Source organism: Anticarsia gemmatalis, chromosome 24 (genome assembly GCF_050436995.1).
Source record: "Anticarsia gemmatalis isolate Benzon Research Colony breed Stoneville strain chromosome 24, ilAntGemm2 primary, whole genome shotgun sequence".
NCBI classification, from domain to species: Eukaryota; Metazoa; Arthropoda; class Insecta; order Lepidoptera; family Erebidae; genus Anticarsia; species Anticarsia gemmatalis.
In genome coordinates, this window is record NC_134768.1 from 1,364,898 (window position 1) to 1,390,236 (window position 25,339).

The window sequence follows — 25,339 nt, forward strand, 5'->3', positions numbered from 1 at the left end:
ACCCTTGGCAAGTTATTTCAAAAGTTGGCGCATTTAATCAAGATTTCAAAATGGTGCAACACTTGTCACTTTTCTTGCCATTAAAAATGTTATTTTTATTTGAACGACGAGTATCCTCGAAAATGGATCGAACGCAGTCGTACAATTGTATGGCCTCCTCGTTCCCCCGATCTTAATCCAGTAGATATTTTTTACTGGGAATGTATAAAATAAAAAGTCTATTCAAAATCAATACAAAATCTATCAGAACTTCGCCAGAAAATTGACACAGCGTCAGAAGAAATAAATGCAAGGAATTTTGCTTGACTGGTGCAAAGATCTTTTGTACGCCGTTGCAGAGCCTGTATTCGTGCCAGAGGAAAGCAATTATTTTTAGTAAAGATGTAATTGAGTCAGTCCATAACAAATATTTAATGTAATAAACATAATAGGTAATGATAATAAAAAAAAAGAATGAACGAACCATCGTTCTTATTAAATTATTCTCCTTAAACTAAAGTAATTCCGAATTGTTTTCCTCTGGCACGAATACAGGCTCTGCAACGCCTTACAAAAGACCTTTGCACCAGTCAAGCAAAATTCCTTGCATTTATTACCTCTGACGCTGTGTCAATTTTCTGGCGAAGTTCTGATAGATTTTGTGTTGATTTCGAATAGAGTTTTTCTTTTACGCATTCCCAGTAAAAAATATCTACTGGATTTAGATCGCGGGAACGAGGACGCCATACAATTGTACCACTGCGTTCGTCCATTTTCGAGTATACTCGTCGTTCAAATAAAAATAACATTTTTAATGGCAAGAAAAGTGACAAGTGTTGCACCATTTTGAAATCTTGATTAAATGCGCCAACTTTTGAAATAACTTGCCAAGGGTAGTGTAGTACATTTTTTTTCTAATATGAAGCGTCAAAGTTAACTAACGATATTTCTGTGAACCATGGCTCACTAAAACTTAACTTTTTTTAGAAAATTAACAATGTTTTGTGCATTAATTTGTTTTACGATTAATAGCATATTTAATAAAGATCACGAAATAAAAAAAAACGCAGCGAAATTGTGACATTGGTGATCACAGGACTTGAAAATGCGACCAAGGGTGTGGAATTTTAACTTTTTTGAAAAATATCTATTATTGCTGAACTAAGTGATATGGATTTTTTTTTTTATTTTTCCTAGAACCGGTATGACTTGGCCTTTCATCCTGTCACGGATTATCGTTGAGTTTTGGGACACCCTGTATAACAATAAATAAATATCTAACACGTATACACTGTACCAGCTACCAAAATTCTATATCCATTTGTCACCGTACATAATCCTTAACAAATTCATCAAACCATATTAACAAATCCAAATAATTCTTTCCACACTTTTATCAAAGTATAAATCTGAAAACCGGCGTTATATTCAAACCACTTAAAACGAAATCCCATACACAATTAGATGTTCACCGAAGCAAATATTTTAATACAAGCAAATTCACCTGTGAGCACACACTAGGTGGTTTTCATGAACGTTTACGGTGGCGAGTTTTCGTTCCGTGTGGTTACACGCGAGCTATTTGTTTAATGTAATATTAACGTTGGATTAATGCAGGCTTTAGAAAAGGTTTTTTGGATGTACGGTTTGAATTGTTTTTGTGAATTGTGTAGTTACATGAATACATTTTAACGTATTATATTTTCACTGCACAAGCCCCATCAGTCCTGCCGTATTTTAAGAAGTTTGGGACTTTTTGTTCTTCAAATAACTGTTTTAGCTCTCAGGCAGGCAAGGTTTTATCACAGTGTTTTCTATCACCGTGATGTATACAACTTCGAAAAGTCACTGGTGTGTTGCCTCGGGTTCTAACCCTCGTCTTCTTGTGTGAGTTGTGAATGCCTAGGGAAGTCTGCTACTACAACAGTTTGTGAAATAATAAGTAAACAATAATGGGAGAATGTTTATTGTTCATTTAGACAGTTCAACAAAATATATCATTATTATTTCTAAAAAAGCATGGGAAACTTATAATTTTATAGTGAATTTCACCAGCCATTTTTCGAGGATATTATTTAAAGAACTAGATGGTTTCGATATATAGTCTTACCAGATTAAGCTGAATATCATATTCTCTATCGATTGCCATCAAGATACCGTATGTAATAAAAATATATAGGTTATATAGGTAAATGTCTCTTATCGTAATCGCTGTAGGCCTAGTTCGTATTCTTAAGTAATCATTAAAACGATATCTTAATTGCAGTTTTACTTTTGAGGCCAATAACATATAGAAGCTAATTGTAACTCGTGTGAAGGAAAACTTCTAATTCCTTCAAATTTTATAGACATTGACATTTATAAAGGAGCAAATCTGGTGAAACAAAAGCTAATTGAAGAAAATACATTAGCACGATTCTATACAATTGGAACCATCGATCATCGAAAGTTTCACATTTAATATGTAATGCCAAAATAGTTTCACCGACGTCCGCTAGAGGCGCTGGTCAGATATTCATACAAAATTTTTCGATAGCTAGCTCGTTGTCGATACTCGATAGTATTTGAAAATCTTGGGACAGGTGTTAAGAAATAGTCGAGCTGTTGTTGTTTAAAAATATTCTAGGAACAAGAAAAATTGTACTCATTTATCAACTAATTGTTAGAAAACAAAAACGTTTAATCCCCGGTTCCTGAGGTACATTTAGCGGTAGTTTATCTCTTCAATAGCTTTTAAACTCATATAAAAAATGCTATTGAATATATAAACTACCGTTAAATTTACTCAGAAACCGGGGGTTATAATCACGAAATAATATCTCTACGCAAAAACATACAAAATACAAGCGTACAAAATTTTAATATTTATACCAATCCCGCGATTGTCAACCACACATTTGTCCTCATCCAAAATAATAAGGTTGTCAGTCCAGAATTCAAAAACAAGGCTTTTTTTCCCAAAGTTAAATCGCCAAGAACATGATTATATAAAGTAATTTTAAGTTGAATGCACAACTTTAGACACTGGAAACATTTTGAGGAAGACATTTCAAGTTGAAATTGGTCAAATTTGTGAAAAAAAGTAAAGTTTTGATTTACTCTCTCTGGTGAAGTGAAATTAGGGGAGCAAATAAGCTTAGTATCTTTTGGGACATATTTTTCTTCTTTTTATATTTTATGTGGATATTGGCGCAATGGTAGTTGATGCGATTGCTAGAAATCTCGGGTTCGAATCCTGGTTTCGGATAAGGAAAATCCTAATCAGTCAAAAGATTTCAGTGTTTTCAGTGATTATTTAGGAAATTGAAGTCATTCAGTATAAGTATTAGTATTGTTTAATCCTACCCAGTGCGGTTTTATTTTGTTTCTACTGTTTGTATGTTTGTAAGTTCCCATGAAATAAGTTTCGCTGTAAGTTTGGAGTTGCATTTTCAAAATTAATTAAGAGTCACCGATTGTTTTACCGTAAAACTAACTTTTTGAATAAAGTACAAAAACATTGAATTCTTAATGTGTAAAATAAATATTTAGGTGAATAGATTATCACCTTAGAATACAATTACATAAAAGTATTTGAATTCATCACTTCATTTCTACATAACCTCCTCAATAAAAGCCTTAATGTTTATACCCTAACATTAAAGTCATACCTTTAGAGACACAAAGACATAAGTACTACGATTTCAATGTCATTTAAGCCTTTATTCCACTGAAGACGTGGTTACGTCACGAGTATGTTCAATGTTTAATGTTCCGTCTCATAGATGGCGTTGTACTAAAAGAATGGGCTGTTTCTGTACGCGTTAACGTTTATAACACTCTTGGGGTTAACAAAGGAATAAATAAATGTAATGTTTTTCTTCTGTTTTTAGGAAATGAACCTTTCTGGTTATATTTGTGGTATTTTTAGAGGTGTTTGTGTTAGAAACTGAAATAAAAAGTCTGTTGTCAGTATACAAAAGAATGCTTGCATAAGAAAATTAATTATTTTCCTTTAAAAAAGAAAGCAGTGATAGCCGAGTAGTCTACGCCGTGTTCTTCTTCCGCAAGTGGTCGAAGGTTCGAACTAAGGCAACGTACTAAGACTTTTCGAAGTTCTTTAACATGATTCTTAGGTGCAGGCGACCCAACCTGCATTTGGCCATTATGGTGGGCTTCCACCTTTCAGGAGTCCCTTTGCCCAGCAAAAGGAATCTAAAAAGAGCAAGCTGTGAGTTTCTTGCCGTTTTTTCTTACGAGCAACAGCTTTTCCGAAACGGTGGTAGATAAAAAATATTTTGACGATTTTAAATACTTGTTAAAGTTTATGAAAAGCATGTTTGACTTTGACTTGGATTTTGACCAGTAATGGGTAAGAATTATTGACATATTAAGCAGCAGATATTTCATCCTTTACGCCAAGCTTCTTTCCATCCAAATTCCTCTACTACCATCTCCTAAAACTCAAGGATAAATAAGTGTACATCAAGTTTGTATCGCGAGATCCCGCCGCGGAAATATATCGCGTTTGTATTATGACTTCGTTTCCTACTACACAATAGGCTTTTAAAATTCCACATCTGAGTTTAGGTCGGCCATTTTTTTGCGTATTTACTTTATGCTAGAAAGATGGAGATGAATATTTTTTTTGGTTATGTTTTTCTATAGATTGCGAATCGCTTTACTAAATAATATCAGACTGCTACTAAAAGATGAAAAACCTATACAAACATATCACGCTTTTTTCAAGGAGGTAAGTAAGTAAATTTAAAAAACGCCACTACCAAGTGGCGTTTTTTTACGATCCTTACAAACTTTCCTAGCTTCATTTAGAACCAAATCTTAAATCAATACACTTGTTAGCAAATTCAATTGCCGCAACTTGGCCCACGAAAAAGAACATGTATCTATTAATTAAGTTTAGTAATTATTTATGAGGTTTTTAGTTTGCTATTAATATGGTATATTGTTAAAATATTAATATATTTTTCCAATATATCATATTATATATCTTCTTCAAGAATAGGTCACCTTTTGGCAAAAAAAATAAGTCACGGGCAGAAGCTAGCTGGCCATTACCTCCATTACCATACTCAAAGTGGATCTATTGAGACAGCACTCAAGTCCCAACAAAATACACCAAAATGACCCACGGAAAGGCACAACCATTTCTCAATTCTGTGCCTCCAGTGAAAAAGGGAATAAGTCCAATTTTGACAAAAATAAGTTAGTAAATTAGAGTGCTGTGAACTTATAACGCACTTTTGCAATATTTTCGTGTCAGTTTTGTGTTTTCCTTTTGCACTTTGCTAACTTTCTTATTTTTAAAGATAAATATTACCGGTTTTCACCAATCGATAGAGTATTTTTCTGAACAATTTGGTATACTTAACAAATTTTCGACAAAATCGTACTTATACTCTTATTCACAGACATAACTTACCATTTTAGAATAGCGATATAATAGGGGTCCTTTCGACCTGTCACAATCACAGCTACACTGAAAGGGTGAAGCTTTTTTCTTCAGTACTTAACACTAAAACGCTATGGAGATTCCCTTGTTCGGCCACTTTTTGTAAGGCAACAAAATTCTTCAATAGCCTGCCATATGTCTTAATGGAAGGGACATGGATATGAAAAGGTGTTTGTATTTCGTGTTCTGTATGCGTTTAAGGTCTGTATTTATTTAGGTGTAAATTGAATTTTTGGACCTTTAGTTGTTTGTTTAGATATTTTATTATACAAGATAAATATGTCATGAAATAAAATTTGTTTTGTTAGTTTAGCTCAATCGTGACTAAGTTTAAAAAATCTTTGGGCATCTATAGGTCGGACCCAATTTGATATTATATAAAATAATTTGGATTTTTAAGAAATAACATAAAGGAAAATAATTACATAACGTTTAAGTTGAGTGCACATAAAAAAAAACATAAACTTATTACAATAAAACGATTTATGCACTGATATTCCTAAGGTTTATGAAATACGCACGTTTCGTCAAGTTATGTTGGTCCTATCTAATATTTTTTTGTGGCGAGTCTATTGCCATTTCCGGGGAATGTGACTAACTCTGAATATTCTGTTTATTAAAATAAAATACAAAACGGACTGCCTATCCTCTAGTAATACTTCAGTGCAATAGAACGTACACAATTTGATTGTAAACAAAGAAATATATTGGAAAATATTTTTATAACTCATCTAGACAGAAACAACATCTTTGAATAAAAAATCACACGAATGTTGAGGGTTGTCGCGTAAAAAAGCGAATGAATACAAATACTGAAGCGTTTGTGAAAATCAACTTTGTGTGAGGCAGCCCTGCTGGAAACATATTGGAATAGAATTGGAGCGAGAGCGATTTATGATGTATGACTTTTTGCTAATTTAAATAGAAAATATACTTTGTCTCGTTTTCTATTGTCTGATAACTATTCTATTATCTATTAAAAAAAGACAACTCCCGCACTAAGAATTGCTCTTGTGTCGCGGGGACTTTTACAAACATACAAACAACGGACACAAAGCACAACCAGACCCGAAACAATTATTTGTGGGTCGCACAAATAATTGCTCCGTGTGGGAATCGAACCCACGACCTCCCGATGCAGTGGTATCGGCGTGGTGACCTAAACCACTGCGCCACGGAGGAAAACTAACTTAGTGGAAAGCCTTGGCAAGCGCGGTTCATCTAGATTATTTTTACTAATATTATAAAGCTGAAGAGTTTGTTTGTTTGTTTGTTTGTTTGTTTGAACGCACTTATCTCAGGAACTACGGGTCCGATTTGAAAAAATCTTTCAGTGTTAGATAGCCTATTTATCGAGGAAGGCTATAGGCTATATATCATCACGCTACGACCAAAAGGGACAGAGTACTAGTAAAAAGTATTGCAAAAGAGGGGAAAATTTTGATCAATTCTCTCTTATGTGACGCAAGCGAAGTTGCACGTGTTAGGTAGTAATTGATAAAAGTGCGGTTTCAAAATAAAATAGCTTACAAAACAAGCTGCAGCTGCATAAAATAGGCATGTGGGTCTTTGAAGCTCTAAATTCTAAATTTTGTATACTTTTACAAGCCTAGAAACTTGCAAACAGGGCTTTCTTCTAAATTGTCGGACTATTAGTAACATGTAGTTTATGAATCTAATATTTTAATGAATAAAAAATGTTTCGAGTTTAGCGTAAAACCTCTCTTTTCTTCTTTTTTTTTACAAGTAGCGGGGCCGCCTTAAATAAACGCCCGTATGTTATCATATTCGTTTTTACGAGCGTGTGGCAAAGATAATTTATTAGAAGCATATTATAACGGGTTGGGGAGAATATGTCGCAGACTTTCACTATAATCTATGTACTTCTATACTTATTATATTATGAAGAAAAAGTAAATTATATGATCTATAAGGTAATTAAATTAAATAAATATTAGTTAAGCACAAGGCCTATCCTGTCTTTCACTATAATCTACTTCTATACTTATTATATTACGAAGTAAAAAGTAAATTATATGATAAATAAGGTAAATAAATTAAACTAATATTAGTTAAACTCAAGACCTATCTTCTCCTTCGTTTTGTGAGGAGGCCTACCCCGGCCTCGCTTGGGTCAAAAAATTATTTTACATTCAAGCTTAAAAAAATAAACACATTAACCTTCCTCAGGAATTGTTCTATATATTGATGAAAACCGCAGGAAAATTAAGTGTCGTTTATTTATATGAAAAATCTATTAGTTCTACTAAGCGTCTAACATAATGTATCTGAAAACGTGAAACTGTAAAACCTTAGGAGGATCTCAAATCGGTTAATTTAAAAAGTAGTATCGTATCTACAATATTATTCAAAAACATCTCACCATTTACTCGCTGTTTCATTGTACTTCAATTGTTTATTTTACTGTTACCTAAAAAATCACACAACTAATACATTCCAAATTAAATTTTAATGAGCTTTTGTATGATAACCTATGCAACGCCTCTAGCGGGCATCATAGGAACTAATTTGCAGTATATTTGAAATGTCAAACTCATAGTACCGACTTTGAAAATCGCTGTACAGTACTTAAACTGGCCGCTTTTCAGATTAAATCTGGTAACAAAATCTTTGTAAGAACACTTTAATAAAGTAAATACGCCACGCTATAAACTATTTAACTGCTGAAACCATTCAGTTCCAAAACTATTGCGAGATTGCAATTGTAAAATAACATGTCAGCGAAAGAATCAAGGCGATAAAAGTTTTATACTTTAAAACGTTAGAGAAATACACAATATTTTTATAGTTTATAGATATTGTATCGTAAAGTTGTGTAAGACTAGTTTACTTACGTAGCTCTGTTCGCGTACTATGTTCAATCCCTTCGTCTAGTAGTTTAGACTAGCGGTTGGTTTTTGAAAAAATAGCATTAATTACCTTTCTGCCATGGTCGGTAATGTATCCGATTGCTGATCATGAGGCCTCGGGTTCGGTTTCTGGAAAGTGCTTATTGGTCTTTTCTAATCTATTTTTTTTTTAATTTTGTACATATCTCGTTTACGTGCCCTGTAAATAGCAATATGCTGGCCCCCTATTGCATGGGACTAACATAGTTAATAGCCAAACGTGGTTGTATTTTATACATTTCTACTTTAACCTTCAGGTATAACGTTCATTATTATGTCTGTATGTATGTATGTTATAAATGTTTTTTTAGCGATTTAGTGGTAAAAGTGTAACAGACAGACTTTAATATATTATTATATTGTAAAGTTATGTAAGATATTGAAGGTTCGAAGCGAATGCTCGTTCCTTCAGTTTATTCCACACTTTATGTAAGCGTATTTTTACACGGACATATTTGTTTTACGGTGATGTGATGATGTATCGATTGGTAATTCTGATCGTGGTTTTAAAATGTAAAAGGGGTGGAATTTATTAAAAATCCTTTCTTAGCGGATGCCTACGTCATAACATCTACCGGCATGCCAAATTTAAGCTAGATTCTTCCAGTGGTTTGGGCTGTGCGTTGATAGATCACTATGTCAGTCAGTCACCTTTGAGATTTTAGATAGATTACTTCTAGTAATTATTAATTTAAGGTCATTAGAGGTCAAAATATTACATTTCACAAAGAGCTTAGAACTCCCAGAAGGAAGTCCCCTTCGGACATAAGTCCATTAATTAATAATTAATACTTTAGCATTACTAATTAAAAGTTTATATTCAGGGTAATCACTAGTATAATATCTTAATTTTCTATGAACCGTAGAAAGCCTTTCATCTTTACTTCTATTACAGAAAGTCGAAATACTAAGACTATACTCTTTAAAATATAGCTTGATTAAAATGACAGTTCTAAGCAAAACAGAGCACACAACTTTGTAGTGACGTCTAACGAGTATTACAAATTGAAACACGAAAAATCTGTCTTGTCTAGCATTATAACTATTTTTAAATACAGATCCTCAATAAGAAATCAGAATAATTCAATACAATCAGCCTTTAAACTAAAAATCAGTACTATTTTCTTTAGTCTTAACAATAAACCTAATAATTTTCAACCTCTCTACAAGGCTACATCATGTTGCAAAAATTTTAGTGAGGAGACACAATAGATAAGTTAAGATAAGAGTAAATCATCTGATTAATCGTTAATCGCGAAGTACACTTTGATACTATTCGTGACCAAGAATTAATAATTAATCTCCAAGATTGTTCCAGCGATTCTGATGATAGCGATGAGGATGATACTGATTTATGATGCCCACTATTAACTGCGCATCCTAATTACTATCATCTTCATCCCTATCATCAGAATTGCACCATTAACTGAATAAATTAATTTTATTTAACTTTAATTTCATTGTTTTATTTAAGAGATCCTAATTAATACTAAACTAGGAGAGGTCTCCGTGCGGTGTTAAAAGTAGGGCTGGTCGTCCTATACGAAGTTGCTTAAACAATAAGATTCACAACAACAATTAGTAAAAAGCTAATTCAAAAATAATTGAATCGAATATAATTATTTTAGATTCGATTTTTTCGCTATCGATTTTGATCAATACTTCTACAACCCTAGTCAAAACAGTTTGACATCTGTCATTCTAATCAAGCTATATTTTAAAGACTATAGTTACTGCCCGCCGCTATGCCCGCGTAAAAAAAATCCCGGCGTAAAAAATATCATCAACATAGCCTTTCTTCCAACTATGTTTGAGTCGGCTTCCAGTCTCACCGGATGCAGCTGCATACCAGAATTTTACATGGAACGACTACCTGTCGGACCTCCACAAACTTTGTTATAACACGATACACATCGGTAAGACTGGTTGTCAGACTTTCAAGCTTCTGACTACTGGTAACGACTGTCAAAGACAAAACGGGGTGAAAAGTGTTATATGTTTTATCCAGATTATAAACTAACTACAGTACAGCACAGTGGTTTTGTGAAAAACTGTATCAAACATACATACATCTATCATTACAAACTATCGGTTTTATAACATTAGTACGACTAATTGAACCTTGTGGCTCCGCTTGCGTAATATAAAACTTAACAAATATCTGTCTAAAATTTGGCGCAGTGGTTTAAGCGGTCACCTCGCCGCAACAACCGTAGCGCCGCGTGTGGTGGGTTCGAATCCCACCCGGGACAAATCTTTGTGTGATGAGCACGAGTATTTGTTCTGAGCCTGGATGTCAATTTATCTATAAAAGTATGTATTTAGAAGTATATAAGTATGTTTATCAGTCATTTGGTTACCATAGTACAAGCTCTGCTTAGTTTGGAATCAAATGACCGTGTGTGAGTTGTCCAATGATATGATCTGTCTAAAATCATATACCGTAGCACACAGTCGCAGTAATCCTAATAAAATAATATATTTTATCGATAAGTAAAACATCGATACGTACACATCACTAGCACGACTTCTTGCAGAGAGAATTTCGGTGGGATGACACATGTTCACAATTTTTATATGACAGAACGTACCGCGGCGGAAATGGTGCCCTAACTCGTTATATAAATATAATAAATATGTACACAACAGTGATATATTATGTTTTTATGAATATGAATAACTGCCACTGGTGGTGGTGGCTAGCGGGCTCGATTCCCCGGTCGGGCAAAGTGCTATTAGCCTCTCTAGTTGACATTTGACGTTTGGCGCAGTGGTTAAAGTGGTCACCTCGCCGCAATAACCGTAGCGCTGCGTGTGGTGGATTCGAATCTCACCCGGGATAAATCTTTGTGTCATGAGCACGAGTATTAGGTCTGAGCCTGGTTGTCAATATATCTACATAAGTATGTATTTAGAAGTATTTAAGTATGTTTATTAGTTATTTGGTTACCATAGTACAAGCTCTGCTTAGTTTGGAATTAAATAACCGTGTGTGAGATATCCAACAATATTTATTAATTTATACATTCGGTAAATGGCAATATGCTCGCCCCTATTACATAGACGTGGGTGTATTTCATTCTCTTCTAGTGTACTTTACTACTAGGGCTACTACCTATGCTGAGACTGGATCAATTATGGAATTTATTTTATACTAGCTGAAGGTATAAGTATTATAAAAAAGACTTAGTGAAATCGGTACAGCCGTTCACGCGTGATGGCGTGACCAAGGGAAATAGGGATCAATCTTTATACATAGGTATATAGATACATAGTTAGACTACTATGTAAGTTTGTTCTCCAAAAATATGTGTATTTTCTTCTCAAATTTTAATACAATGTAACGAAACTACACGACGGTACTCATGAAAAATGTTGCAAAGGAAAACTTTCAAAAGTTGCACGGAGTACACGAAAAACCTCGCAAATTATGACAACTAGTATAAAACTATACGAAAAGAACAATTCTGCGGGATTTTGATACGAAAGTTGAATAACACTAGATTGTTGTTTTAAATTTTTCTTATTTTATCTATTTAACTAGAGGCCGCTCGCGACTTCGTCCGCGTAAACCCTTCCCGTGTAAATCCCGATCCCTCGGGAACTCCGAGATAAAAAGTAGCCTATGTGTTAATCTGGGGCTTCAGCTACTACCAAATTTCATCGTAATCGATTCAGTAGTATTTGCGTGAAAGAGTAACAAACGTCCGTACGTACATACATCCTCACAAACTTTCGCATTTATAATATTAGTAAGATAAAAAATAGAACAATAAAACTAGATGTTATATATTATTATCAATCGTTTATCATGCAGCACCAGTAAATCCTTCAAACTTTTTACGCCTTTTATAACTATCATCTATTTGTATCAATACCCAGTACAAATATACAAACTCATAATGAAATCTTGCAGCTTTATGATGAAGTATTAATTGATACTGAAGAATAGCGGTATACATCACTGAATCAGTGATATGTACTCTATGTATGATACCAATCCTAGCGCAACAACGACGTGCCATCATATACGCGTATGCAATTCGAAATTCCGTCGTAGTACTATCGAAATAAGGGCTAGCTTGCAAAGACTTTAACTTATGTCGAGCCATGTATAGTATTTGAAGCATATTATCGACGAGAACTCTTTTAGTTTTGGATTTATGTGCTTTATCGAAATAATATCTTCCGTGTTGCCAACCTATGCTTGATTGACGACGAGTTTCCAACCCTCGGACTCCTTCGAAAAGGTCAACTAGTTTTTTTCTGAAGCGGTTCAAATCTATAGCGCTGGTGTTGAAATTACTGATACTGATGTCCGTCATATTGTCGAATAAAAAGGAATCATTTGTAAGCGATTTGTTCACGGGTTTCTGACTTTGAATAATGTCGACTGTAACTGAAAGAAATTAATCATGATTAGAATTTGATATGAATATGAGAAGTAATAACCAAATGGCCGACAAGTCGGGCCCGTAGCAAAACAACGATAACTTTTGAAGTTATGTGTTTATAAAAATAGTGATGAAATCTTGCATGCCTAAAAGTTGTTTAACGCATTTCTTGCAGGCTAGAAATTCTTTAACCCCCACTTGGCCAGCGTGGTGGACTCAAGGTCTAACCCCTCCCTCGATCCCTCGGGAAGAGACCCTTGCCCAGCAGAGGGACAGTACAGGGTTAAAAAATGCTTTCTAAAATATGTAACACATTTGAATTCAAATAAGAAATAAACTTACATAAAAACAACAAGAACGTAATCAAAGACATTTTCGAACCATTCTTTGATAAATATTCACATTTTTACGCAACACTTTAACAGCTTGTTAAATAGTAATGTGCTACGAATCATTAAAAGGATTAATCACTATGTTAAGAGCTGGTTGAACAATGAACATATAGCCAGTTGCGCTTGCCGGTTTGTAAATAATATAATCTATGGGTTAAACAACCACCATTCCACAAAATATTGCTTTGGTAACTGATTTGTAGCGCGATTTTGTGTAGTCGATACAGTCAGTTGACTAACTAAAAATTACCTAAAGAAAATAGTTTATGGTATACGGTCAGATCAGATACTGATACGTTATAATATACCATAACTAGTCGACTATCAATATACAGTCCGCGTTCAAGGTTGCTTAACCCACTGATCGTTTAGCCGGTGCAAGTAGTCCGGCAACTTAGTACAGATGGTAAAGTGTAAAGAGACTTGTATGCTAGGTTCACGGATGGTGAAGGTGTATAAATTTCCGTCTTTAATACAACTACTTTTTTTAGAAATACACAGAACCCTTTATTATAATCTGAACGAATCGTTCTAACCAAAGATCTTTACTAAGTTGTCTCGCTACATGAGTAGTTTTCAAGCTGCTTGAATATCTCTGGCAGAAGACCGAAAGACTGCATTTTAAACAGCCGGCTAACAAAAAGACTCCATAATCTTTTCAATTAGGGTCCCGTAGGGTGGCAAACGATAATATTTGAACAATAAATAACGGTAGCCCTTTATAACAAGTGTTTATACTGAAAATTGCTTTTCGAAAGGCCCTTACGTTAAAATGAAGGGACAGGGAAGGGTTGGATACGAACTACTTGGCTACTATATCTACTAAGGATTAATTATATTATAGGATTAACTCGGTCGGTAGTGTAGGCGACTGTTTTACAGAGGTCTTGGGTTTGAATTCCGGGTTAGGGGAAAATAACTAGAATTTTTATATCTATTGATGAGAATACTACATAAATGTGTCGTGTCGTGTGTGTTTTCTTTGAGCATGTAAAGCCGTCTGTCCTCCCAATGGTCGTGTTGGTTATCGGTTTCACAGTCCAAGTAATTTTTGGATTTTGACTGTCTGAGAGACCGGAATATTACATGTATGTGGTCGTTTCGACTATCTTTTCCACTGTCCGTGGATTTATTTCAAACACATGTAACTACACCTTTGTGTATAAAAGGTAATATTATAAAAAAAATATTATTTAAAGTAATAAGTATTGTATCAATTACTTTTATTTATGACGCAAAAAATACTTTACAGTAATCAAACTACTCTTGTTTTTAAACTTAAAAGTTAAATGCGTACAAGTTAAGCTTCCACTGGTTATACTTAAAACCTTTGCCGGGAGTAATCTGGCGGAACAGGCCCCCTCCCCGCGCCACACCCCCTGTTATGACGTCATAGACACGACGAGCTCGGACACACCCTGTAGAATACAGATGGTGGCCGCGCCTTGCATAGTAATGATTTATTAATATAGTGTGTTGTTTTTTAATTTTGTATTTAATTTGCAATTATAAATTGTAAATTATTTATTTTTGTTTTTATGCCTGTTATAAACAAAGATGTAGGCAAAGATACACTCACGTTTTGTCATTTACAATGTTAGTTACACAATTTGTTTTTTAAAAGCCTGCTCCCGATCTAAGAATTGCACTTGTGTTGCGAGGACTTTTACAAACATACAAACAACGGACACAAAGTACAACCAGATACGAAACAATAATTTGTGGTTCTCACAAATAATTGTCCCGTGTGGGAATCGAACCCACGACCTCACGACACAATGGTAGCGGGGTGGTGACCTAAACCACTGCGCCACGGAGGCATTCAAACTATAAAAAGTGTGCCTTTCTATATTTTATTTGCCAACCCTCATAACGTCTGCATCTGACCTTTATACAGGAAAATTGAACTGAAATAGCCCCGAAACTTTTGTTGAACAAGTTTGCTTACTTAAAGGAAACCCAAGAATATCCTTTCCAGAAATAAATCGAAGTTAAAACTTTGAAAATGTAAGAGAAAAGCTATGTACACACCAGTGGGTAACTCTCGTTCTTTGAAACGAAATTTCTTAAACGAACGAGACTGACTGCCTTGACTGCCTGTGACGCAATCGGTTATATATTCGTCTGCTGAACATGAGGTTTCAGGTCCAATTCTCAGGTCGGATAGATTACTATTCATATTTTCTAATTGATATTAAATTATTTCTCTATAAGTAGCTTGGAGTTTGGTAATGTGCCGGATAAACGACAGTAGGCTAGTCTTCTATTAAAATGTACTAACAATAGTAACTGCAAAACGTCAATGTATATTCGAGCAGCTCTGCTTACATTCCGGGTGTAACAAGCGTGAAATAATATCATGAGGTTTCAAGTTTGATGTCGGGGAATTGAACCCGAGACCTCTAGACCAGCAGTTGAATACACTACCGACCGCGCCACTAAGGTAGTACCTAAATTAATCAATAATTTATTATTATTTCAAATTACAACTCTCAATTATGAAATAAAGAAATTGCAAAACGTTTACGAAAGCTGACTTTGAAGTTCAATAACAAATTAAAATAGAATTTCTTAATTGATTCATTTATTAATTACAAATATAAATTGAAACTAAACTGTACTAAATACTCAGAGTTTTCTCATTTCTCATAATATTTAGGTTCTATATTTTAGACTCATTTTCGCAAAACTACTCAAAAATAATATAAGGATATTTTCTTGGCTGATAATAAAAATACTACTACTACATGCCAAATTACACTTGCCCAAACACTTGCCCAACAGTGGGAAGATACTAAGAAAATGTTTGATCCTGATGGCCAATATGCAACAATAATAAGCGCTCCTAGCGTGTTTCGAAAGAACTTCAAGTGATTTTACATTAAAAACTTAATTAACCACTGTAGAAAAGTCACCGAATAAAGCTATAATTTTTAAATTAAATACATTACTTTAAATTGTATTCATCCGAACGCAAAATGATATCACTCGGCTATAAATCTTTAAACGGCTCATTTAAATATTAAACCATCAACGGACAGACAGCCGAAATAAAACTGTTTTCATATAAATAATGTCACCAATCAATTTTCGATTAAGCGAAACAAATGAAATGAGCAAAATTTAATCATTTTTGTGACACGTTTACTACGATTATGTTTCAATATTGTACTCATATTTTATGTTGATTAACTGAATTGAGTGGATAACTGTGTGATTAATTTTAATATTTCATTAATAGTTTTAACAGAACAGTAGGCGCCTATAGCCAGTTGCGTTTCTATTTCGAAAACGGTTCACCGTAAAAAAAATGTTTTCAAACAAAATTTGTAGATAATTTTATACTGTACAATATTAATAATGAATACACATAGCAAAAAATCCATAGGAAATGAGATATTTACAAAAAAAGCGAAAAAAACCGGTTTTTGTTACCTTTGACCTTGAAATTTTATAGTTGCGTACACCCTACCATATGTAGGTTTTGAGACAACTTTTAGGATGTCAATATACAAGTATTTACAGATTTACAGCTGGGTATCTCGAATTCCGAGGTGAACTTACTATAATGACTGGACTATTGAACGGCACGTAAAAAGTCGGTCCCGGTTGTTGTCAATTAATATAACAGTCGTTAAGCCATGTCAAAGGTCTTCGGGTAGCTTGAACAACTTTGACACTAGGTTGACCACTAACCATACGGCAAAAAAACAAACAAAATCAAAGGAAACATATATTTATTTTTAGAAATAAAAATAACTGAATTTAAAGATATGACAACGCAACAGTCGGCGAATTACAAGTCCCCGCTAATATGTTATCGTATAAAAGGAAACAAACTAATTACCTATAAAATACTGAGCTACACATTATACAATAACCAAAACATCTTAAACTGAACACACACTACTCAATCCTGCTTATACTTCAGTAAACTAGCGTTAAGCTACCAATTACATCGTATACATACACGTGTATATACACGTATAAAGTGTATATACATTGAATGTATAAAGTGTATACACATTATACAGAGTATAATGACAACAAACCGAAATCTTAATTCCTTATTAATCTGAAAAGCAATGTCGTATAGTGGGTACTGGGATGTGTGAAAGGATAGATGTGGTATTGTAGACGCAGAATAAGTGAGTGAGATACGCGATCAATAAAGTTAACATTTTAGAACAACAGTTTTTATACAGGCACTTATTATCAATGTGTTATTGAACGATTATAATACAATTCGTACCAAAACGTCCAGCAAATTAAGATGAATATAAACATACAAAATATCGCGCTTGTTATACCCAAAGGTGTAGACAGAGGTGCATGAAGTATAACCACGTTTCGTAGTGTTATTCCCATGTAATAGTCACACTGTAATTTACCGCTGCTACTCTTGAGAAAGGCTCTAATATACATTGGAAAAGATATATGGTACTTTGCCTGAACCGGTTATCGAACCTGAAGCATCATGATCGGCAGTCGAATACACTACCAACAGGGGCGGTTACCAGTATTATTTATTTTTTCTTAATTAAAAATAACTCACTGGTCCATATTGCAACCGATTTGATGTCAAGGCATGGTCTACGCAGATGCTTGATTTAGACTGAAAAAGTGGAAGCTTCAATTACATTGCACCTACTAAACCTTTACATCTAAGGTCTACAAATTGTTCTGTGATGAGCACGAATATTTGTTCTGAGCCTGGATGTTAATGTATCTATATAAGTATTTATTTAGAAGTATATAAGTATGTTTATCAGTTATTTGGTTACCATAGTACAAGCTCTGCTTAGTTTGGAATCAAATGACCGTGTGTGAGATGTCCCAAAATATTTATTTATTTATTTATTTCTGCTTCTTCACAGACCATCTACTCTATAAGCGTAATATTACGCAACTCTATCACAATATAATAGCACATCCACATTAGCTAAATGATTGTAAATCTCGCGACGTGATGATGAACAGAACACAATGTTTACTTTTAATATCGTCTCGGTTTAAACGACAATATTACACGAACTGTTGTCATTTACTCCATTTATAATAGAGAATCATGTGGAAAATTATTGTATAGTGGAGTTTCTATTTATTTAAAGTACTAAAGGACTTCGTCCATTTTATCCCATTAATTTCATTCCCATGGGATTTTTGATCCCATCGATGATACACTCTTCACGAGTGGCAGTTCTGTTTTACTATTTAAAAATGTGTCTGATATTTATATATGTATATTATTGTATATACTAGCTGACCCACGCAACTTCGCTTGCGGCACATAAGAGAGAATGGGTCATAACTTTCCCCGTTTTTGTAACAGTTTCGACTGGTACTCTGCTCAGATTGGTCGTAACGTGATGTTTTATAGCCTATAGTCTTCCTGAATAATTAGGCTATCCAACAGTAAAATATTTTTTCAATTCGCACCAGTAGTTCCTGATATTAGCGCATTCAACCATATAAACAAACTGTATAATTTTCTGATATTAGTATAGATTTATAAATACTAAAACTAGCTTTCAAATGTCTATATACTCGAAAGTGAGTCTCCGAGTATAGGAAATCCCGCTACTGATAAATATGATACATCAAAAGATTTTCTCCAAAAAAGAAACATAAAAATCTTGTCATAATCATAACGATTGATCATTCAGAGCATAAGCAGCACACCCTTTTACACGACAAGTGCATTACTCTGATACACCCCATTGATTCTATAAAATACGTCGTTAGAGCGAGCTAGGTAGATTTAGACAGAGATAGAGTATAACAAAGTTTATGGCGGTAGACAAATTTGCCCGTTATGTTTCTGGTGAAATGTGTATGCATTAATATGCAAGGAAAGACATTTATTAAATCTTTGTGTGAAAATAAAACATTTGTTTTGGTGCATGAGACATGTACATTACATTACATTACAGTTTGGATAAAGAAAGAATGCTTGTTCGGTTATTGTGCAAAACAAGAATCTGCGGACCCAGGTAGTATGAAAGTCGGCAGCCTAATTTTAATTTTTGCTACTGAAACGATTTTTGTTACAAGCTTTTTTAAGTCTTGTTGACTTTGGTCCATCAAGTTATGATGAGCCAATAGGGACTTAATAGAGAGTCTTGAAGACTCGCGGCTGGCCTAGGTATGAAAAATTCAGGATTTACACAGATTTTTTTTTTAACACAGTACTTGAAATTTGTAAAAATCTAGAATTCTATATTAATCGTACATGCATGTAAGATTGAAAATATAACGGCATTATTATAATACGTAATTGACAGTTGTATATTACGGTAACCAGTGCGAGAGATATAAAATAGTCTTTCAAATCTAGTGTACAATAACTACAGCGTATAGAGGGTAAATTGTGGGTCCTGGCTGTCATTTTCAAAGATCTTTGACAGTCGTTAACAGTAGTCAGAAGCTTGGAAGTCTGACAACCAGTCTTACTGAAGGGTATCGTGTTATAACCCAGGTAACTGGATCAGATAGGCAATCGCTCCATGTAAAATACTGATATTTCAATGGCATCCGGTGAGACTGGAAGTCGACTCAAACATAGTTTGGAAGAAAGGCTAGGCTGGTATATAATACACATTGCAAGAGATTAAAGTCTTCCAAAACTAGTATACAATGACAACAGCGTATAGAGGGTGAGCAGTACAGTTAATCAGCTTGATACCGTACAAGATAAGTGCATTACTCTGATGTGTACGCGCTCATTGATTCCGAGAATTATGTCACGTAAGAGACGGACGGATTGCAGGAAATGAGCGAAAATACAGACTTTTTGTGGAGTATTTTCTGTACTTTTGTGTAAGGTAGAGGATCTACATTTTTGATCGCAGGGTATGCAGATAATTATTTTACAAATCCGTTGAAAGATTTGTTTATCAAATTACAAATCAAGATATCTTTCAATGGATTTTAAACACTTTATATTTAAAATTTTTGGATTTTTGAAGGCATATCTGACTGGTCATGAGATCCCGAGATCGATTCCCGAGTTAGGCAAAGTGCTATAAGTTTTCAAATTTATTTATAAGGAAATTTTCCCGTAACATGCCCGGTAAAAAGCAATAGATTTGCTCCCTTTAATATGGGACTAACATTGTAATGTCTGAACATGAGTGTATTTCATATGCATCTGCCTACTTCTTCTGGTATAACAGTCATATTTATGTATTTCATAAAGCAATAAACATGTCTTCCTTCCCCTAATATCTATAACAAATCAATTAATTATCAAGCACAACATTCTCTAATGAATGCTAAGCCGAACTGCTTAACATTAATTTGCCAACAAATCGATGTAATTAACAAACTACACAACTTTCAATGTAAGTAATTAGTTTTTATCGAGCACTGTTTGTTTGCCATAAGTTGAGTCTTATTCTCCATGGAGATGGTTCTACTAAGAATTAGTGTTTTATTCTTAATTATATTTATATAGTGGGAAGAGATTTTTAGGTGTCAGCCTCTTTCAGTACCATTTTTTTAGCAGCAAACTGTTCTTTTTTTCCTACAGCTAAAGATTTCAGAAAAAGATTTTTTTTCAATTAAGGCAGTGAATTTTATACACTCAATTTTTGTTTCTTTTTTCTTTTACCCCTATCAGCGTCCCTATGCTCACCAGTACAAAGGTCTTACCCACAGACTTATAGACCCATACGGCTCTTTTCTCAACTTTAAATAATGAGAGAAATGTTAATTTACATAGTTCTACAGGTCATGGATATAATTTCAGAACTAGCAACTATTTATCACGTAGTGTGAGAAAGCACTTATTTCAGGTCAACTAGATTCAGTCCAGAAGCTGAATATTCTGTCAAAGCAAACCGACATACTATACAATATTCCATCTTGGCTATCTAAGCCCATTTGCATCTAAGGCCCTTAAGATATTATACATATTCATCGGCAAACGGGTAGAAATATAGCAATGCCTACATTTCATCGCATATGTATGTAGTTTCCAGCTATATAGAGCCTATCAACATTTACCAAGAACTAGCGTACAAACGCTAACGGCTGTACCATTCCAAAACTATTACAACAAGAATTTAAAGCCTTTAAATACTAACGACGCGGAACATGCACTAACAACATTATGCAAAACAAATGACATGTTAATCTCTAAAACACTCAACAAACTAAAAAAACATTTCCCTTTTTCTGCTACCGTTACCACTTAAGAAAAAGATCCCTTGTTTTTTATACAACGGAAAAAACCCCGACCACAGTTTCGTTGCATTAGCGCGATTGTATTTAATAAAGTATTTTTTTGCTAACCCTCCTCTAGAGGCTTTTATTTTTATTTATTGCATACTAGCTTTGTCGTGCGAGTTCTTTTAGCCCAGAGTACAATTGGAGAATGTTATTTGGTAAATTTATGGTTTAGCCGTCTTTGTTAGACGTATCTGTCTGTGCTATTTTCTGAGTCTTGTCTGGGCCATATTTCAGTATTCTCTTAGCCTTGGCCTTCCAATTAAGATGAATGTGATTGCGCATGGCATTGATTCATCACTACAGTCCGATTGGAGTTAATGCGATTATTTGTTGCCTGAATTATTATGACTTCGGATTGCTTTATCGACTGTAGATTATTTCTTATGTTTGACGCAGTGATTAAGGAGATAATAACAACCAAAGACGCATTTGTCTTGCTATCAAAATTCGGTATATGTAGATTATGTAGTGATATGTAAGAACTTAACAATCTCTCAGTCGTTTGATGTTTAGTTAGCCTTGTAAATCTATAATTTGACTGCATAACAATAGTTATAAAAACACTTACCCATCTTTTTTTTGGTCAACACACAGTATTATAAAACACATGAGGTGCAGTTTTGGTACATGAAATGTAAATGGAAGTCAAACTTCATAACTCGACGCAACTCGATGCTTAAGATATCAACCACCAAAATAATAGTCTTTCAACAGACTCAAAAGTAAACAACAATAACAATATCCTACCAAACAATCTTTATCAAGAAAACCATATCCAGAAGACGGAAATTCGAAAGGTGTGTCCTCCAACACAACTCCCTTAAGCACCATCATGAAACTCAATATCATTTACTTAATCTCAGACAGAATCAGTTTTCCGCAACATTTGCCGATATATTAACGATTATAAAGGTAATAGAATAGAACAAAATTGTTATCGTATCTTTCGTTTTATAGTAATTGGATTGAGTTTTCGCTGATCCGAGATTTAAAACGGTGTTGTCTGTTATCTGGTTTGCGATTCAAATTGGTTTATTACAGTCCCCGTTTGTACCACACCTTCGTTTTGCGATTTCTGCTGCCTTTTCCCAGAATCAACTGTGAAGTGCTCATTTTCAGATTTTCTCGTTTAAATTTGTAATTATGGACTGCTTAATGACTGTGTATCAAATTGAGCCTTTGACTTTATTGGTATGATGATAATGTAATTTTATGCATGAAAAATTGTGTTAATCCCCTTTTATGTTGCGTCAAAAGCTGTATCTAAAAATGTGATTGGTTTTTACAAATCCCAAATAGGCAATCTATGTTTATTTTTTGTTTGGTTTTTATATTTTTATACAGTTAATTACTGGACAAATAAATAAAAGAACACAAGCATTTGTGGTAAAAAAATAATACAACCTCTTTTTGAAATAACTATAATATTTAAGTCCCCCTAATTTTACCCATTGCATTATATTCTTAAACAATTCGGTTATTTTAAGAGTAAACAACCGGACTAAATAAAACTTTAAAATTTGAACGGAAAAGATTATTTAACTTGTTAACCCTGTTCGTGTCTTGTACCTATTTCCTGTGCCAATTCTCCAACAGTTTACAATGAATCCCCAAAAGATTTCCTGTTGCAGCAATGCTTAGTTACAGTTCAACGTTTGGAACTCTGCCCAACAAAACTCAATACTCAACTATTACTGGACCCAGAATAGTACCTTGCGTGAGCCATACATAAGTAGTACACATGTTCATGCATTCTTAAGAAATCTTTGTACGAAATTGTTTTATTTTATTACGGTCGAGTCGAAATGACATTTTCTTAACGAATAAATTGCCTGGAGGCATTGTAAAAGTTGTGAAAACATGTTTCAGTAATGCTCTACCCATTCAAAAGCCAATGTCAGTTCTTAGCCTACCGCTAAAACACTTACACCGTGTATAACAGTCGCCTTAGGTTCTAAGATGTTCTAATTAAAACTAGATTGCGTGGTTTAGATGTGAGCGACAAGCGAATGTTACGATAGGAGAATAAATATTCTATAAATTAATAACATTTGGATGAATACTACATTAATAGTACGACAACTTAGTAGAGTTTTATATGCTAGCGATAGATTTTTTTTAATAGAGACCGTCTACCGTAGACATATCAAGTACACGATTGCCTACTTGCTCCGCCTTTTTTTGGACATACATCTAAATCTCAATTATACTTAATTATATCGTGCATTCCAGGTCTCACTAATACGTTGTTGAACCATAATAACTGGAATAATATTGGAACCCCTTTTATGCAAAAGTTACTCCTTCTCTAAGCAACATACATACGAATTCCTATTTTCCCCTACACTTAAACAAACTGAACACAACACTTGTGGGGTCAAACAAAAGTAAAATAATCATATAACTGGTCCATAAACAGTTTTTATCCAAATAATTCGAAGTATAAATTACAGCTTAAGGAAATAATAAAAGATACTTAAATTTTTCCTCCTTCATATTTTCCGGTTGAAAGGCTAACATTGTTTGCACCCTTATCCTCTTATTTCTTTCCTTATGAAGATCAAAAGGAATTTAACACTAAGTTTGGAACGATCGTTTATAAGGCAGTATCCGTTTTATATAATTATCTGTTTCATCGCATCATTTATAAAAGTGAAAGAATTTGAAAGGGCTGATGTATACAGGATAATTTGAGCAGCAACAATTAACGAGTTAAAAGCTTTTTAGGCAGCCGTTTACGCGAATTAAACTTAATCAAGCGTTTCTATATGAACCAACTTTATTGTATAGAAATGACTTGATTATATGTATTGCAATTTTCCTATCCATGCATTGACCTTTATCCTTAACATTGGGAATAAGTCCTCAGCCATAGAATAAATTGTGAAAAGATGCATACATTTCAGACATTTAGACACACTGTAAATAAGCTTAAAAATCATAAAACTGTAAAAAGTGTACTACATTCAATCATGTTTTTCACAGCGATTTTACTTTGCTTTTCACTTAGGAATTATTAATCTGAATAAAGTCAAAACTATAAATAAGATACAGACAATCAAGTGCTTTGTTTGAATGTCCAGCATTTGTAGATGAAGACTATTGCAACACAGTCCTATTTCCCATGTAAAAATGATCAATAACGACTCAATACAAGACTTGTAAGTGGTTCCTAACAGCACGAAACTCAAACAGCCCTCTAAAACTCAAACCACACCCAAAACACACTTACCCAAATGTAATCACAGATACACAGTACGAAAATGAACCGTGTTCTTCTAAACATTAAGTCTATATTGCATTGTTGTAACACTTATCGAATGTAACAGTTCTTCCGTTTGCAAAATGACTTTTGTCTTTGGATCGTATAATGAAATCGTTTGGAGCTCCGTAATTTCCTATTAAGAAGAAAAAATGTTAAAAGCTTAAGTAAAGGTTATTTTGAAGGGAATCAAGGACGCGTGAAATGTTTCGAAGGACGAAGGGTGGTGACGCTCGGATGAACTTGAAGGGAGTTTGGATGTGGTGAATGCGACGTGTGGTAGTCTTGCTGAGATAGAACCAGAAAGGCGTGAAGGGTTTTATGTTAATTGGATCTTATGGCCTTTAAAGTGCAACGTTTTCTTTGCAAAGGCTTAAATGTATCGACAGATTGAAAGCAAGTTTTCATAATTTGTGGCTTTTGGTAGCTAACTTAAATTTTAAAATTGCTATATATATTTTTCTAACGTTTTAAACATAATTACGACCCATCCAGGACAATAAATCCCGAATCAACTACTTAAAAAATCATACCAAAAATTTGGTCTGTATGGTTAATCAATACAAAAGTGTGTAGTAACTTCAGCTAAATGAACCAGTAGCACTTTAAAAGTAGCTCGAAGTTATAGTAACTAAAATTACTTACATAAAATTGCAAACGCATTATCTACTCAATGTAAAGCACTTACAGCAAAAAGACCACGACACTAAGAGAGAATC

The 25,339-nt window shown here is 34.0% G+C and overlaps 2 protein-coding genes across 3 annotated transcripts in view; one reads left to right on the plus strand and one right to left on the minus strand.

Moving 5' to 3' along the window:
* Nucleotides 1-25,339, plus strand: part of Octalpha2R (alpha2-adrenergic-like octopamine receptor) — a 446,243-nt gene that overhangs the window by 407,476 nt on the left and 13,428 nt on the right. The gene's annotated exons all lie outside the window — the stretch shown is intronic.
* Nucleotides 1-25,339, minus strand: part of LOC142983564 (ommochrome-binding protein-like) — a 33,398-nt gene that overhangs the window by 6,300 nt on the left and 1,759 nt on the right. The window contains exon 1 of one of the 2 annotated variants that reach the window (XM_076130505.1): nt 7,815-8,157. The exons of the other annotated variant lie outside the window; for it this stretch is intronic. The gene's annotated coding sequence lies outside the window, so the exon portion shown is untranslated. Of the gene's footprint in view, nt 1-7,814; nt 8,158-25,339 lie in introns of those variants that run through there. 2 annotated transcript variants of the gene reach the window in all.